Source organism: Vanessa atalanta, chromosome 17 (genome assembly GCF_905147765.1).
Source record: "Vanessa atalanta chromosome 17, ilVanAtal1.2, whole genome shotgun sequence".
Taxonomy (NCBI): domain Eukaryota; kingdom Metazoa; phylum Arthropoda; class Insecta; order Lepidoptera; family Nymphalidae; genus Vanessa; species Vanessa atalanta.
In genome coordinates, this window is record NC_061887.1 from 6,907,620 (window position 1) to 6,927,438 (window position 19,819).

General features: G+C 30.1%; 1 protein-coding gene across 1 annotated transcript in view; it reads right to left on the reverse strand.

Moving 5' to 3' along the window:
• Positions 1-10,087, reverse strand: part of LOC125070521 (G-protein coupled receptor dmsr-1-like) — a 56,208-nt gene extending 46,121 nt beyond the window's left edge. The window contains exon 1 of the mRNA XM_047680419.1: positions 9,943-10,087. The gene's annotated coding sequence lies outside the window, so the exon portion shown is untranslated. The remainder of the gene's footprint in view (positions 1-9,942) is intronic.
• Between the last annotated feature and the right edge of the window lie 9,732 nt (positions 10,088-19,819).

Genomic DNA, 19,819 nt, shown 5'->3' on the forward strand with positions numbered 1-19,819 from the left:
CACCCACACATTGAAACCAGTGAACCCACTACGGATACAAAAATATTTTTAATTAATTCAAAAACATGATCAAAAGAAAGGTTTTTTTATTTAATTATTTACATTCGTTTGATATAGAATTCATTCCTCATTTAAATTTTGATTAATATCCGATATGACTTGAAGTGTTTTTAACCGGAAAGCATACATAATATCAAAATGCAATAGATAGAAAAATTTACGGGAGCACGAGTGTTTTGTTTTTAATAAAAAAAAGTTAAATTTAAACTTATTTTAGTTAAACTAAGGAATAGAAAGCTAGAAAGCTCACGCTACAATCAATTGAGTTTATTTCTAATACATGATGTTCACATCAAATATGTTCCCACGATATGAGATAAATGATGTTACTTTCCTTTAATGCTGATTCAGCATTTACTTGTACTGTTCTTACACCTTGGGCCAACATAACTAGATACACAACATTGCGACTGGCAAAGTTTAGTTTGTTTCTATAGTACAGTTCAAAATAATCAAATTATGTAATTTTATTTATTATTTTATAATAATGGTAAGCGGATGAGCAAATGTAGCACCTGATGGTAAGTACTGTCCATATGCATTGACGCTGTAAGAAATTTTAACCATTCCCTAAAAAATAAAATTATTACCGATTACTTCAAACTTTTTAACGACTCGTCTGAGCGAGTTTTTGTTTTTATTTATTTATTCCAAAAAGGTAAGCCGACTGGCAAATGAGCTACTTGATAAAAGAATGAATGCTTTCCTTTTTTCACCGATACAAAGTCGTTCCTTTTTGCGTCATTTGAATTAAACATTTCAGTAATAAACAATTTCTCCAAAATAAAAAAATAAAATTACAAATTTAAAAAAAAAAAAAACTTTGCAAGAATACTTTATTGAAATTGCTTATAGAAGCAATTCGAATTGTCAGTTTATAAAATTTTCAAGATTTATCTACTGATTCGGAATATGAATCAAGTACCGGTGGGAAATACTTACCGTATATCTTTAAATAGAGAGGTATTACAGTCAAACGATATATCAGGTAGGTGTACCAATTAATCATCCTATATTCCACAATTTTTATCCTTATAATACTTTGCATGGACTCATTTGGGATAGAGAATTAAAGTAAAGAATTAAATGAATTAAATTTTTCTTTACACTTTTTTAAAGGCTAAAGAAGTATGGTCTGGTGTAGTGTTACTATTCTTTTAGAACAGTCTAAATCGTAATAAGCTATTTTAAAGTCTGTAGGCTCAAAATGTTATAGTAAAAATAGTCTAATAATAATTGTTGCCCGCATCTTCGCTCTCGTTTCAGGAGTTAGGTATAAAAATTTAGCCTACGTCCTACTTGTGAGTTCAACCTTGCTTTATACCATATTATGTCATCGTACTCGGTTCCGTAGTTTAGCCGTGAAAGTAACAGACAGACAGAGTTACTTCCGCATTTATTAGTATAGTTATTTCATATCCCTTTCTGACATTAGAACATCGTTTTCTGCGATGAGTTTCGATTTTTCGCTTTATCTTATAGAATAGCTCTACGACCAATGATACTTATAAATAAATTAATTATTGATACTATAAATTAAACACCGGTTTCAAACGTGATCGAGTGGGATGTTTAAACGAGCGGGTTGGTTATATTTTCTTGCGTCTATACTAGTAATTATATTAAGGTCAGTGACATCCTTGCATCCAGCAAGGAGTAACATAAAACGATATACATATATACACAGAAATGCCGCTAAGGTAAATCTTTAGCGTACGTCTGGATTTTACATTAATAATAATAATTCGATAAATTTGATTGTATTATGTCGAATATTAAAAATGGTGGTCAATATATAATTTGCATATGTGTTTATGTATTTGTCATCACATGACCACACATAAAATATATAATTATTGTACATTACTTACTTAGTATTATTTGAATTATGATATTCTAAAACATGAATCTATATATCCTTCTTTCAAAATAATACTACAACTACAAGTCCTCGAGACAAACTACGGATTAACTCATTTTATAATATGGTAACACTTGGATTTAACATAATATTTTATTAAAAATTCTATAAGTTTGAATAGTATTTATAAGTAAAAAAAAAATAATTGGCATCTCTCAAAAAAATATATATTATATTAATATGAAAAATATAAATAAATGTTATTCCTTAAAACGAAGACCAGACTTTGTTTTATTTATATGTCTGTGGATAAATCTGCTATTGTCTATTATTATAAATATGATATTGGCTAACAAAACCGTTTATAAAAACAAAATAGTTTTAACGAAATATAAACATTAACAAAATTTTGAATAAGCTTTGATATCGATACTTGTCGAAGTTACCTTGATAATAATTATCACGAGTTATTTTTAAAGTGCAATTTAAATAAATCAAATACAAACCTGATACGATATGAAACACGTGTGTCGTTTTGATCATATTTAATTACATTTTCATGTAAAACATTTGACCTTATGATAAATACGGTCCAGAACAAGGTAAATAAAGTATGTGTGCTTATGCGATATAGAAAACACTTTATAATGTTGATTCATCATTATAATGGTAAAGGTACATGACGCGTTCTAACGTCATTGTGTTCTTGACCAATTATAACAAAACGGGAAAAGGTCAATAAACTTTCGTTCTGTCTTACTTGACGTATTGTCGAATTTGACGTTGAATGCGAATGAAATGAATGAATTAATGAATTTTTTTAGAGTAAAATTAGTCCAGCAATACTGGACTATGGTCTCTCCTCTTATTGAGGAGAACATTGTAGTTTATATCACCAAACTTCTCCAATGCGAATTGGTGGATACAAATTTATAATTTTTTTCCACTGACATCGGTTAAGTACGACACGACTGGATCATATCGAGCGTTTAAGCAAAAATAAAACAAAATAGAAATAACCAGCTTCGCGTGTAAAAAACACGAGGTTTAAGAAAGATTACTCGACAATATTCTGCCTGAAATTCATTCATTCTTATTAATGGAATATTACCAAAACAATAATATTATTACGAAGTGGGTTTATTCATATGGTATTTCACATGAGAAATCAAATAAAACCGCACATATTAGTGTTGTGAGTTTATTATTTCACGTTAATTCACACTTGGGTATATAATATACAATTCGGAAAATCATGTGGAAATTTCGTATTGCACAGAATATTATTTGTCATGAGAATCGATCAAATATTAAAACGCTTTTTCAAAATAGTTGAAATTAATGAATTTTTATTTGACATTGATTTAGTCTAATTTTTTTTATTCATTGCGAATGGGCCTGATAGAGTAATGATCTTACACCTTAATATTAATCTTAATTAATTAATTCACCTTAATCTTACACTGACATCTTACACCGTCAATGATCAGCCAACCGCGAGCTCTAGTATTATACCCCTTTGGCCTGCAATTACGCGAAAAATTTAAAGAAATAACTGTATTAACTAACTGCTGCTTCACAATATATTAATGATAGTATAATGTTTATACAGAAGAATATACAAAAATGTTCCATAAAAGCTGATATAAATACCATTAATACAAGAAATAAGAATAAACTTGTACTACTTTCCGATTGCATACGGTACAGAGAACGTTTTTGGGCAATGGTATACGCATATATATAAGATACCAGGAAATATAATCAATTTACCACACACTTTATTAAGGGTTAATTAATAAATCTTATTATCCATTAAAGATATACTTTTAAAAAACAGCATTGTAAATCTGTTTGTTTGAAAATAGCAACTATGTTAATTTCTTGCCGTTTCTTCTCGATGGAGGCTGCTTTCCGCAACGGTGGTAGTACTTAAATACGGACGATTCAAAAACGCTTCATTGTGAAGTAGGTACACTTGAATAAAATTGAATTTGAATTACACTGGCTCACTCAACCTTTGAACATGGAAATACAGTATATTGCTATTTTTCGGTACCACCACGTAGTATGAATACTTTAAGGGATTTGCGAAAGGCCGTCTGGGTATAATAATCACTCACCATATATTCTACCGCCAAACCGCAATACTAAATTTTTGTTGTGTTCCGATATGAAGGTTGAGTGAGTCAGTGTTACTATAGGCACAAGGGACATAAAATAACAATTCGAAGTTGATGGCAATAATTAATATGTTTACCACCACCACACATTTATTATTGGGCAGCCCATTTGCAATACAGTCCGCCTATCTTCACAAAATAAAAAAGAGCTGTCCGCCTAGATGGGTCGATACAAAGCCCTACCATCTGCTACGCGTTAGAACTAATCGTTAAATAATTAAAAAAAATATATTAAGAAAAAGTTTTTCAACTTTCTCAAGTGTCTATGTGTGTTAGTAAATAAATAACTGTTGTAACAACTCAATATATATTCAATACGACGCTCGTAACATTTTAATGTAAACATCAATGCATATGTGAAAATGTAAATTTGCACGACTCGCAGGAGTTAAGGCCGTGTCATAGAGTGCGTATTTTAACACAAAATTATACTAATGTTTCTTACGCTTAAGTTTTAGTCTTTAAAATGATGTTATTTAAATTTCGAACATTTCAGTGATGCGTAAAAAAGTTTGGCGAATTATTGCCATGTAAAAATAAAACGTAAAACTATAACTCTATTATTTATAATGAATTCAAACGATTTTAACATAAAACGTAATTAAAGCCATCTGCAAACCATGTTAAAAGTAAAATCTCTTCATTTTGTGATCAGTTATTTAAATGCTCCTGTTTGTAATGGCGTCGTAATTCTTAATCTTAGTAATTAATTGCCGCCTTAATAAGGATTTATTATAGTGCCTTGTTACAGTGGTAAGTTTTCCTGTAGTGCAAATTGATTTTCGAACTCATTTACGAGCTAAATAAATAATAGAAAATGTATTAAGAAGTAAAACATCCTTACCCGAAGAATTTACTACTTCTGTATTCATATTTTAATGGCAATATAAATGATTTCATTTATTAATGAACAGATGAAAATATTGTCATGGATATAATAATAATTCACTTACTTAAAAATTTTATTCTGTCTGTCTTAACATAACCGTCGTAACATTAAAAATAAAAATGTTTAAAAAAAAAACAATTAGAGTACATAGATTTGTTTTTCTATAGTGAAAGGGATTCGTGTAATAAATGGGATTAGTATATTTTAAAAAGAATTAGCGTCAAATATATTTATATATTATAAACATTTCAATCTTAACGTATTCCTTACGTCTGTTGATCAATCAATCAAGATCATTAAACTTGTAAAATAGCTGAAAGTACTAGAACAAATTGTCAAGTGAAAAAGGTAATACAAAATAAAAACATTTTAACATTAATCATAATTATGTAATAATTAATGTACAAAAAAAACCCGCTGAGTTTCTTCCGCCGTTTCTTCTCTGGTCCGAGGTTTTAATTTCCTTTTGACTATCAATATCATGTAACACTTCTATATTGAGTAAAGATTTTATCTATATTGACTTTGACTTTTGATACTTATTTTGGTTTATAGATAGATATTCGCAAAAACTTTACGATTAATGAAATTTATTTAAATCAGTGGTTTTTTACGCAAGGTACAGTACTTTCATAGTTCACTCTGGATTGACGGAAAAACTTTTTGGATTATCTTTTGTTTTTTAACGTTTCTATGACGTTGAAGCAATATTTGAAATTACAGGATTGATCTCTATTAAATGATATTAAAGGTATACAAACTATTATGATTCCATAAACTAACGAGAGTAAAATAAAAAGAAAAACGTACGTGTGTCTCTGAAAGGGAAAGCGTTAATGAAAGCCGCATTACTAAATAACTAAGAAAGTTCAAAAGTCATAAATACCGGAAAATATATATAATGAAATCCGGTATCGTATTATTGGGGAATAAAATTAATTAGTAAAATACTTTTTTATCTTTTTTTTTTTTAAATAGCATATCGTTTTTCGAAGATTCATCAGGGACAACTTGGAGACCTACGTCAATAGAATGAAGGTTAGATCATTCAAATTCGTTCCGTTCAGGGAACATACATAGGTACATATATAAAAAGCGTACGTCACAAAAAGTAAACTACAATAAACATAAATATATAAAATATTACGAACGTTAACTTTGTTTGCAATCAATGAAGTACACAATTAACACGCAATTATTTTCGATATGGTATATTAAACATACAGACGCAAATATAATATATATTTTAATTTCGTGGTCTGTTAATATATAACGTATGCTCGTTGGACTACAAATCTTCAAAGACATTTCGCAAATATAATTATAAAGGAGAGCTTTTAGTTCTATGTGAGAAATTATTTCTAGGAATTTTATTATGAGTAGCGAAATAATGAAAATACTTATAATTTTGTACGCTCGTTAATTTTTATTCAATAAAAAGCAATTGCATAAACGAGCTCTTTCAAATATAAACTTAATAACTTATTTTTCGATATAATGTTTTATTTAAAGTGAAACTTTGATAAGTCAACGAACAACGAATGAATATTTTGACTTAAACATAGACTTGACACGTAACTAGATACCAAATGATTACTTGTATTGCAAAGTCTAAATCAAAAAAATGTCTTAAGTATTCAATTAATCCACACGATTTTTTTAAATCTATATTAAAATTCCGTGCAGGTCTACGATAGATCCGGTCGTAATCCATCATCATCAACTTAAAGATCGATATAAAAATAATGATTTTTGAATTGATAACACATATCTGCAAAATTCGTATAGGTAATCGAGATATTTCGATATTAAATCCATGAAATTCAATGACAGAAGTTCAACGGTCGACCATGTCAACGTTTACGGGTGAATTCAGAAAGCGTGTTCCCAATAATAATTTCGTGCAATTGGACGGTAGTTAGTATTATATATATTATATTTTTATATGTTTAGTTTTATTTATTTTACCCGAGTGAAGTCGGATTTTCATCTTAATAATCTTGTGCTTTCTTACTAAAGGCCTCACGTACTTCCTGCTTAAATGTTTTATAAAATATTTAGAACCCATTTATTTTCATCATTTAAATTTCAAAGCACTCTAAGGCCATTTAAATGCGCTTATCTTAGAATGCAATGTTAATAAGTGCTCGGAAATTACCTGCTTAACAATTACAAAGGACCCAGAGGTATATACATATTACAACTAAATTGTAATATGTTAAATTTAGCAGCCTCTATATGTCTCTCACGACTGGGGACAGGCCTCTCTGATTAAGGTAGAAGTTTGAAGGGCTTCCCTTTCTTCCTTGATGTTCGCATTCACCGAATACGAGATCAATTTAGTCATGCTATAAGCTACAATCATCCAGTAGGATTCACGTGTACCTATTGGCCGTATATGCTTCACAATATAGTTATAACATAGCAATATAACTCATCCAAATAATTACTGAAATGAATGTTACAACAATAACAATTTAATGTTATCTTAAAAGTTATATTACAGCGTGCAACAAAAACAATTTGCTTAGAAATAAGTAGTATCTACCGATAGTTTCAAGTATTATATAAAAAATAGTATTTAATTATTGCTGAACTAATAACGATAAAGAAATAATTGAACGGAACGCAGTTATTATTGTTTACGATTAAAGACAAAAGGAATGATAAGATTCGTTCATTAATTATGTTATTTGTTAGAAATTATTTGCTTGGTGGTTGATATTCAAGTCCGTCTTTGTATGTACGACCCTTCCATTATTTTTTGTACCCCCAAAAAGGTTACTGTTTGGTCGCACTCACAAGGAACATATAATCTTAATTCTCAGGTTAGAAGCTACTTGTTTGCAGTGTCATTGTGTATGGTTACCATTCAGTGGTCCACCAATTTAAGTACACGAATATATTAATTAAATACAATGAAATATTTTTATATATTTATCTTGCCTGAAAATCTACTGATAATAACTTTACGCTATGGTAATATACTAACTTAATATACTTATAGACACAGAACGCACCTTGGGAATTAAGCAATTACATCCAAGCTTTTTTATCTGAAGTGAAATCAAAGATATTTAATTGTTGTTTAAAAAAAAAGCAACTACAATACTGGTGAGAATTGTCCCAGGTTATTCTGTAAATGTTTGAATGTTTTATTTTAAACTAACATATTTTGTTAGTTTAAAAAACTCAACTGCGTGTGGTCCGTGCCTTCGGATTTATATTTTGATTGAGTTTACTTGTTTGATGTGAATATGTCTTTATTTATTTATTTTCCCGTATATAAATTGGTTGTAATTTTATTTTTATATTTAAAAAGTAAATTTATATAATTATCTTTGTGGACACAAATTAATTTTCTGAAGAAATATAACCATTTGAAAAACTAACATAATAACTAAAATCTTTACAGAGAAAAATAATAAAATACTTTCTTGCTTAAACCGTTTATGCAATTGTATGTTTTACTGTAAAAGCAATTAAGTAATAAAAGTTATTTAACAAAGGTCTTTGAACACATCTCTTATTTAATACGTTACCTAACAGAATAACATTTTCGTATACAATTTTCTTTTTCTAAAGTTAGCGCATTTTGCTGAAATATTAATATCAATATATAAATAAAATTTCTGAGCCAAGAACCTGTTTTGTTGTGTTTGTTTTTAAATAATTTATTTTATGAATTAAAAATCCATTAACAAAGGAGATCTGTACATACTACTTTAAGTATAGAATTATAATTATCTTTGTATTAATTTTCCCGTACGAAGTGCAGCGACCCGTATCGACTTTATTATTATATGTAAATGTATTAGACTATATAAAATCGATATTGCCATTATATAAAAAAAAAATACATTTTGTGAACTGAATAGTCCTTTGCAAATAAATTATACGCAATATTTAACTTTTAACCTCGCCTAAAAATAATCTTTAATCTTATGATATAAGAAATTAATACATATTATACAATACGAGAACTTATATACGATAAAAAAGATTGTCATTAGTTTCATACATGACATACATTTTGATAGTGTATTGTTGAATTTATATTTCATTAAAGTAAAAAAAAATCTCAGTTCTACATTCGGAACAGACGGTATATACATTCCATTAAAAGCAACAACATTACGATTCCCAATAGTCTGTTTGAATAAAGGATGCCTTGATTTTGATTTAATAATATATATGAATTAACTAATAAGGTATAAAATACTATATGTTTGTAATTGATACTCTACTAATTATAAACGTGGGTGTTTCTGCTTATTTCAAGGGTCATTATATCTATTTCAAGGATGTGTCGTAGGAACTGTTTATATTGTTGAGAGATTTTCTATCTAACATTTAACTTAAATACTATCTTAATTTGTAGTATTTTTTTGTAATTGTAGTAATTGGAAATGTTGAATAAGTCCTTAAATAATGTTAAAACTTATTTAAGAAAATTAATAAAAACAATTATAAAATTGAATATTGGTACTTCTTTATCGTTTTATTTTATGTTTATTGATGAAAATTCGAATAGATATTATAATTTATTAATATATCATTTAGTTTAATAATAATTTTGTATTTTTAATAAATATAATCATACTCTATTATTATTACACATTTTATCAATTTTTTTCAATTCATTGCCAAATTTTTCACGAACAGACACGATTAGTTACTATTCTGTTACACGTTGATAAGGAAATGTGTGTTCTGTTTGCAAATATCGTTAAAATTTATAATTATGTTTACTTAACACATTCACTTTTAAATCTTACGATCAAAAGTATTACGCACTTTGAACCGAAAAACTAAATTTCTTTCGCACACTATAACCGTTTACATGTTCACATTATCAATGTTTATTAAACGTAACAAATGAACCGCCAAATTTTTAAATGTTTACGCAACAGTATATGTTTGTTGAGAAGATAAAAGAGGTTACTTACGGATGTTCCTCCCACGGAAAATTATTAGCACAGTTTTATAAAAGCAAACTTAACTTTTATATATTTGTTAAAGATATGATTGGTAATGTAAACAGAAAATATTTCATTTTTCACGATGTACGATTTGTAAGAGCGGGGCGTCCGAGCCGACCGACGTCTCTACACTGAACCATTGCCGCCTGTTGCTTTACACACTCGAAGTAGAATTTATTTTATCACATTGTCCCATAAACGTTTATTTGAAAGAAGCTTATTGAAAACCTTTAGATTTAAGAAGTCGAGACACACGATAAATATTGCGCTAACAAATCCAGACGATATTTGATGATATATAGATTGTAACGTGGAGTTTTAGCTCGAAATGTACCAATCGCATAATAATTACTAATTATGGAATTATTTCTGAATCATTTACAATAATTAAAACACCAATGATACATTACATGAGTATTTATTGTATAAACTGCATGATTTAAACATTATTGACAGATTTTTTTTTAACTTTCTGTTCGGAAGATTTTGACAGTTCGTCCGATATCTGTTTTGACAGCTGTGATTCTGTGTTTAGAGTTGAAATGAGGATATCTTTCTGTTTTTATTTATTTATGCACGTATTTTTGGATTGTTAGTTAAAAAGCATTATGACAATTAAACATAAAATTATTTCTGCCTAATATTATAAATAAACGTAATATTATTAGAATATTCTTAGTAATGTAATTTTTTTTTAAATATAATACGTGTCGAAGAAAATGTGATTAATCCAAAAAATCGTATTACAGATCGCGTGACATGTCCATATATGTATATATTTCTAACTAGTGCATAAAATAAAGCCAAGCGTTAATGATAGCTTACGTGGGATAGATGAAGAAAATTGCAATAATTCAAACACTATCAGAAACGGGGTAGAGATAATTACACGTTGTATGAATATGTCATATAGTATTAGGTTGCGTCACCCATAAATTTAATAATATCGAACGAAATCGACCAAACAACATGAAATCTAATAAAACGAAAATATCGAACAAGATAATTTAATTATAATGCTTTTATACACTAAATTAGTTATTTCTGGAAAATTCCCTAAATGTTTCAGTGGTGTACGACTGTTAACAAAGATAAATTAAAAAAAAATACGATTCAATTTATGGCACTGAGTCTAATAGATTTAAGAATGTACTTTATTCAGTATTCATAAATGTGAAACATTAATAATAATCGTAGATTTTTTTAATCGTTCTTATTTAGTACACTGTTAGTACCTGGGTCCGTCACCGTAGTCTGTTGTTGATCGTATACTACGTAAATATAGATTATTTTGACAATGTCACGTAGGAAAGATACACAAAAGAGATTGATTAATGCGAGCCAGCAGTGCTGCTTTGTGAGAATTTACTGCATGTCCCACGTGAAATTTTCGAAGCCGATACGCTATTTTGATTCTTGTATCCTTTAAATACTATAATTGTTATAATTAATGTTGCATATGGATTTCTGACTTATTACGTTCTTTGAGGGAGTTTCAACGTTGTAAATTTAGATAAAAATTAACATATACCCAATATGATAATCTCTTTGTCATTCTAGAACATTGTTCTACTTAACTTAAAAGAACAAACAAAACGGCCATTATTCAGTTATGGTCAGACAATTTGGATTTTTTAATTTTATTTGAAAAAAGAACTTATCTTCTTTTGAGGAGAAAGTTTGTCGCTCCACACTTTTCAAATGCGGTTGCGGTACACGTGGTTAAATTTCATAGATACATGCGGGTTTCCTCACGATATCTTCTAGGCTATGTCGGCTAACAGTACTTATCCTGATTATTACTAATTAGATTGTTTACACATCTGTTATCCATATTAAAAACATCTTAAAACAAATAACATGTAAAGTTTATTTTAATTACGTCCTATCTCAAAAACATTACGTTAAAAAAATAATTATGACTTTTTAATCAATTATTTTACAGGTGTAAAAACGAGAAGTTTCCACGTATTGCTGTTTGTTAGTAGACTTAATTCGCATAGTTGGCGGCACATTGACGATGAAAGGAAAGTTAATATTTTTAGAGTATCAATGTCTATGGGTGATTATAGCCACTTACCATCAGGTGGCCTATTAGGCGTCTGCGTTCCTAACAAAAATTAAAAAAAAAAAAACTAGGCTGAATTACTACGATCTCAAACCACCTTAATGTAAAAAAAAAATGTATAGCCTGTTATGATTTATTTTTGTATTATAGTTTTAGTAAATAAATTTTATACTAATTTATACTACTGATTATATTTATAAAACCAATGTAAAAATGTTTTAGATTCCAATTTTCGATTTTATTTCAACATCAGAACGCTAAGAACTTCATTATCAGATAAAATTGGATTGCGCATCTCTTCCTTTGCATTTTGAATTTTAATATTAAAGCTCTTTTAAGAGTTCTTAAATATTTTTATCTTACTGTCGCTTTTCCAACAATCAGTTAGGTACACAGTTTATTAAATACAATAATTGAATTGCTTATCAACGAATGCCTACTCCACAATATTTTATCCTTTAGCGAGTAAAACGCCGTATTAATCAAAGTTTTCTTAACATTTTGGTAATTATTAATTGGCAAAGCTAAAAGTATTTGAAGAATTTTATTATAGAAGCGAACACCTTGTCCATGGAAGATTGAATTGATTTTGCGGAGACGGAAATCAAGTGGAGCCTTCCCTTGAGGAAAAGGTTTGGAGCTAGACTTAACGAACAATATTTTTAATTTGAAATGAATTTTCGGTAGTTATGTTTTTGGAGTTAGAACGCGTGCATTTTAACCGATGATTTCAGAACCAGGCAAACACCACTGAATTTTCATGTGCTTAATTTGTGCTTATAATTAATCTCGTGCTTGGCGGTGAAGAAAAACATCGTAAGGCAACCTGCGTATTTCAAATTTCAACAAAAATCTGACACATGTATTCCACCAACCCGCATTGGAGCAGCGTGGTGGAATATGCTCCAAACCTTCTCTTCAAAGGCAGAGGAGGCCTTAGCCCAGCAGTGGGTAATTTACGGGCTGCTAATGTAAAAAATAAATGTTTTTGGTGGATTTTTGATGTGAAACGACTCGTATGCCGTGACGTCCAACGGCATGACGCCTTCTTATACATTCAAGCCTCCTCTCCGCCGCCACTCTCAACTTGCATGTGTGTGCGTGGCACGCATAAAAATATAAATATAATTAATTAAAGTATTTTTATATTATTACTCCATGTTTCTTTATTGGTTGTTTTGATAGCCATTAATTTCGATGCCACAGGACGCCTGGTAGGTGTGAACCAGGCGTGTGTGAAGGCTATTTTTTAAAAATATTTATTATTTATTTATGTCATTCTCGATAATGACTGAATGTAAATGAACATCAATTCATTCATTCAGGCTCGATATAAAAGTCGATTTTGTTCTAAAAAGAGACAAAGATTATACATAGATATATATATTTTTTAATTAAAAAATTGTTTGTCTTGTTTTCTAAAATTGTATATCAATGTGAACATTTTATTCAGATTTTTGATCTAAATCAACGCTTTAATACGTTACATTGTTTATAACGTGTTGCTAGATTTAATATGAGATGTGAAATTAGATTTTTCGCATACACTAAAATAACATATTAACGAGATTGTATGCCCGTAAAACTAGGGCATTGTTGTTATTACCTACTGTTTATATTACTTATTTTGTACTATGTAAAATTATACGCATACATTTTAATTTGACGTCCTATATAAATTGAAAAAGATATAATATATATTTATACCTGTGTAAATGCTTTCATAAAACAATATCATACAATCAACCGGTTCTAGAGACCCATAGATTATACTTTGTGGTAGGTTTTGTCCTAGCCCGTCTGGGTAGCTATAATAGTACTATTATGTTTAGGTTTGAAGGACGAGTGAGATAGTGTAACTACAAACACAAAGGACGTAATAACTTAACGTAGCTCCCAAAACGCATTGGTGATGTAAGGTATGTTTAATATTTCCTACAGAACTAATGGCTTTAGGTGATGGTGACCGCTTACCATCAGGTGTCTCATTTGCCCGTCTGGCGACCTATATCATAAAAATATAATCATTCTTTAAAGTAATTTTCTTGTTACATTTACGTCTACTTGAATTCTACTAAAATCATAGATATGATACATAAATATTAAGGTGGTATTATTCTAATAGTTTTAAATACAATGATTATTCGTTCTTTATATACCAGCGTCCCAGTTGTTGATAGTCAATAAGAAATATTAAGAACTATATTGTTTAGTGTACCACAACACATATGTCTGGAAAAACACGTATACTCCTTAGTCGCTTAGTCTGATGGGATGGATACAACAACACGAGAGAGCTTAGTCATATGACTAGCCACGATACTTATTAGATTTACTCCACGTTTTAATGTAACAATGAAAACTTTGTTGGCTTTTGTAAGACTTATTTTGGTATCAAATGTTTTTGTATTATACAATGCTGTACGTTTCCCGAAAATAAAATAAAATAAATATAGCTGCCTACTGAAGTACTGGAATCCACTTTTAACAGACCAATAAAATATTGCCAATATTAAATATAATTTCCCGGAAGAAGACGCTTTCGCTTGGAAAAAATATATGAATTTAAGATAATGTTATTTAATATAATAATTATAATTAAACAATATTCGTTTTACTAAGATAAAAGAAAAAATGAATTTTTAATATGGAATCTACATGCTATTTAAAAAAATAACGTAACGTTTATATCAGTCGTTCTAATAGAGTATACTGTAGGAGATTGACATATGTATATTCAAACTCCTGTCGACATTATTTTCTGCTGCCAATCAAAATTTGAATATAATTTAAATATTAAAAAAAAGAAAAAACTTATAAAATAAACAGAATAGATGTGAAGACGTATGCTATCCCTGGATTTCGTAATATTTTATACCAGTCATCAGCGGCTTCGCTCGCTTTTTAGGGGGTTGGTCGTGAGTGTTAGGTGTAAAAACTAGGCTATGTCCTTATTTAGGGCTCAAGCTTGCATTAGACAAAATTTCATCAAATACTATTTAGTAGTTTGGTTGTAAAAGCGTAACAGACAGACAGATACATTCACATTTATAATATTAGTATAGATTAAACTAGTGGACACAGACTAGCGGACAGTTTATTTATATCTACTTATGTGTCAAAAAAAAAAGTCATACATATATAAGTGAAATACCACTCACTGATAAATCACGAAATATCAGCTTTCTGACACATAACACCTACAAACTTAAAATTTGGCAGGTAAATTTCTTATAGGGCGTAGATATCTAAGAACGGATTTTACAAAACTCCACCCCTATGGAGGTAAAACGGGAGTTGGAAGTTTTTGTTTTATAAATTTCGGGCGGGTAAAGCCGCAGGTTCAGCTAGTTTAGCATAAAATATTGAATTAAAATCGGTTACTTTATGTTTAAAAAGGTATAAATAAAAATTGTAATTTTAGCATACGTATTGGTAAAAAAAGTGTTAGGTAAAAAAATAATAATATTGTGTATCGATATATTATTTTTATACATCAAAGAATCGAGTTCTATTGTTACAAAGAATACCGACTATTTTACATACTTTTTGTAAACCTCATCTGTTAGTGTGTGTGGGCCGAATCTCACAACCATTTCCATTCAACCGATAAAGCTGAAATTTTGCACACCTTTTAGTTCTGAGAACAATACAATCTAGTACACTAAATATCGTAATTTATTCCAAATTGCCGTTTAGTAAATGCTTGTTTTTAGCCCATTTATTTGTCGTTGTAGTTTTAGTCACTAAATTTTCTGCTTAGTAAGCAAGGAAGTCATTTTATCACGAATTAGTTAACTCTTAGAGTGACCTATATTATTAATACTATGTAGGTATGTACTAATTTATATATATAGTATTATAAATTTATATTTTTTATGATGGGTAAATGTGCCTGATGGTGAGTCACCACTAAGTGAGGAATATCTGATGAGTGGGTGGTACCTAACTATGGTTGCACCAAGCCATACCAGGTGGTCCAGAAAAAATGTATGACCGTATGTAGTGCATATTATTTCGTTTATTTTTTGTCATATTTCTAACTTCTATAGCGTGACTTGTGGAAACGATAAAAAATGTAAATAAAAAGTAATAATATTCATAATTATATAAAGGAAATATCTTGAAGAAAACTGCGTGTTAAACTACGATTCACGATCAAAATCTATTTTGATTGAAACGTAGACACACGAATAGATGTTGATGTAGTAAACTACATATAAACCGTATTAGAGCAGCGTAGGTAGAATGGACTCGAAACCTTCTCGTCAACTGGGCTAGAGGCCTTAGCCCAGTATTTACAGGCCTTAAATATATAATCCCAGCCGAGAGCCGGAGCCGGAGCCGAGATGGCCCAGTGGTTAGAACGCTGTATCTTAACCGATGATTTCGGGTTCAAACCCAGGCAGGCACCACTGAATTTTCATGTGCTTAATTTGTGCTCATAATTCATCTCGTGCTCGGCGGTGAAGGAAAACATCGTGAGGAAACCTGCATGTGTCTAATTTCAACGAAATTCTGCCACATGTGTATTCCGCCAACCCGCATTGGAGCAGCGTGGTGGAATATGCTCCAAACCTTCTCCTCAAAGGGAGAGGAGGCTTTTAGCACAACAGTGGGAAAATTTACAGGCTGCTAATGCTATTAAAAAAATATATATAATCATATGCTATCTGAGAGAATCACAAAAAACATACATTCTTATATAACTTGTGACATTTGATTGTAGGAATGCTTAATTAATGAAATTCTCTTTAGAACTTTACCACAGATAAATGTTAGGTATATTTTTTTTGCTATCGGAAAAGATTTCCCTCCCTACGATAGAGAAAAGAATGCTATTTTAATATGTACATACGAAAATTCTCTCACAGGGCAACCGCAACGGGTATTCCAACTAAACATATACCCAAGCTTTCCAATACATTATCCAATTGACAGTATATTCCTCAGTTATATTGATCTGGCTTATAATATATATAAGTAAAAAGTTTTAACGATTTTTTTTTATTTGTATATATTTTTATTATTACAGATAACTTAACTGTTTATTTATTTATTTACGTTGTGGTATTGTTTGGCGCTACAATCTACTACCTTAATCCTCCTTGGCGTTTCAGTAAAGCCGCCGCTGGCATTATCGTAGTCCTCGACACGACAGGAAAATACAACTTTACCGCTAGTCTTATGGGGCGCTTGGACGACTAAAGCCTCTAATCACGTTTGACCTCAAAGCCTATTTTAGACAGATTAATTTTTAGATCAGGTCCTAATTATATAACAGAATATAGATACTTGGCCTTTGAATTTACTCACTTGTATAGAACGACAACACAGGATTAGTAATTTTTTGTAGAGTTGTATTCGCTTTAACAACAGCAATCCAGAAATTGTTCAAATTGTTTCTTTTGTAAGGTAAAAAAAATTGTTAAAGAACATTTGTGTGCTAAAGGTATACTTTAAAAAAAGATAGCACGCCTTGGGAATGAAACGATCGCCTCCAGGTAATTTCAAAAATAAATAATTTATTATTAGTTATCATTGTTAACACAAATCTCTGACAAATTAAAAATGAAATCCCTGAGAGTTTCTTTCGCAGATTCTTCTCGGGTCTGTTTCTTTCCGAACTGGTAGTAGAATTTCGACAATCATTTAAAATAGTGTAACACTTGTCTGTTGAATAATGATATTTGAATAATATTTGCTGAAAATATTCCCTCAATAGGTAATGATTTCTTGCAAGTTAACATTTCAAGCCTGCAAGAGCCGAGATGGCCCAGTGGTTAGAACGCGTGCATCTTAACCGATGATTTCGGGTTCAAACCCAGGCAGGCACCACTGAATTTTCATGTGCTTAATTTGTGTTTATAATTCATCTCATGCTCGACGGTGCAGGAAAACATCGTGAGGAAACCTGCATGTGTCTCATTTCAACGAAATTCTGCCACATGAGTATTCCGCCAACCCGTATTGGAGCAGCGTGGTGGAATATGTTCCAAAACTTCTCCTCAGAGGGAGAGGAGGCCTTTAGCCCAGCAGTGGGAAATTTACAGGCTGCTAATGCTAAAAAATACATTTCAAATACAAATATTTATCGTCAACATCAATACGAGTATTTTCACTTATATCCAATAAGTATCTAATAAGGACCGAAGTTAAGAAGATTACTTTTTCAATAAAATCGTCAGCTGTCTTATGTAACCTCGTCTTTGACACTAAGGAACAGATTCTACATTTTGCAACTCTGCGTTTAGTAATAGAAACGTTTGCTGGAACATTTCTATAATTGAATCTTGAAAAGGGAAATCCTGAATAAATATGGAAAAAGCATTATAAAATAAAGTTTTCCAAATTTAAAATTTTAAAGGTATAGAGTAAATAAATAAATCAATAAGTTTCCGTTCGTAGACCCAACAAACTTGCAGTAGAGGAGCGAGGTGGACAATTTCCACACCTGATAACACCTTTTTTTAATAGCATTGGTAGGTGGACTTGCAAATAGACCACGTGATGGTGTTCCTTCCTGCCTATGAACATTGGCGCTGTACGAAATTTTATCAATTCCTCACAACGCCAACCCATCGCCAACCTTGGGATAAGTGATTGATCCTTTAAAAACAGAGGAGAAGAACTTCTCCTTTGCCCAGATATCGAACTCTTAAGATCTGTTAACTTAGTGTAAAGTAACTTTGAATTATTCATGTATTAACTAATATTAATAGACAATAGTAAATAAGTAGGTATTATAGAGGGCAGCGGCTAGAGCACGTGGCGTAGCGCGAACATTGCGTGACTGAGCTTAAGTATGTTTCATTATGATAATTTTAATTCATATACAAATAATCCCTCCATGTGCATGAAAAGCTTTCATGTTTCGAATGAAATTAAAGCACTTGTGTATCCAACCCCATTGGAGCGGTATTGTGGAATAAATTCCTCCTCAAAAGAATAGGAGAGATCCTTTTATATAAATTGTATAATGATTGTTATTTATTATGTTTAAAGTAAATATATACTAGAATAGTAAAAATATATAGTGTATTTTTATACATAAATAGTTTTCACCGATTATATTATTCATAGCGGTACAATAGCAAAAATAATACCAAAGGCACGGAGGCATCGCTATAAAAATGTACAAATATAAAAATGAAACATAATATCTGGATTTATTTCCACTAAAATTTCTGCGAATTTAAGATTCGGGAACTTAAACGACCAGTAATATAACTTTTCGCAATGAATGATATAGTTTTGAAACACCGCCATTCCGTTTACGTCTCTATTTAGTGAGCGGTAAAGGCTAAATTGCAATGAGAGCTTCACAGGCGGATGGCGTCAGTAGAAACATTTTGTATAATGAATTCATAGATGCATAAAATCAAACTTTCCCTCATAGCCAACACTTTTTTTATTCAAATTAGATTTTAAACTTACTTACTGTTTTGTAATAAACATATTGTTGTATTTTTTAATTTGTATTTGATTTAATTAACTTGACCCTAATTTAATGATATTTCATCTACCAAGACGAAAGACCTAGAGGTTATTTACGCACTGACGATATATAAGAAATAAATAATATTGACTCAGTGTTGATATCTGTGTTAAACATTATAAATTTCATAACCCTTCCTGTTGAAAAAAAAATTGGCTTTCAAGGAATATCCGGCATATAAGGAGCTTTAAAAATTGATGCCTACTGAAAGAATTTATAATAAAAATAAGAAATATATATACATTAATTAGTACAATTATTTATAAAATAGAATACAT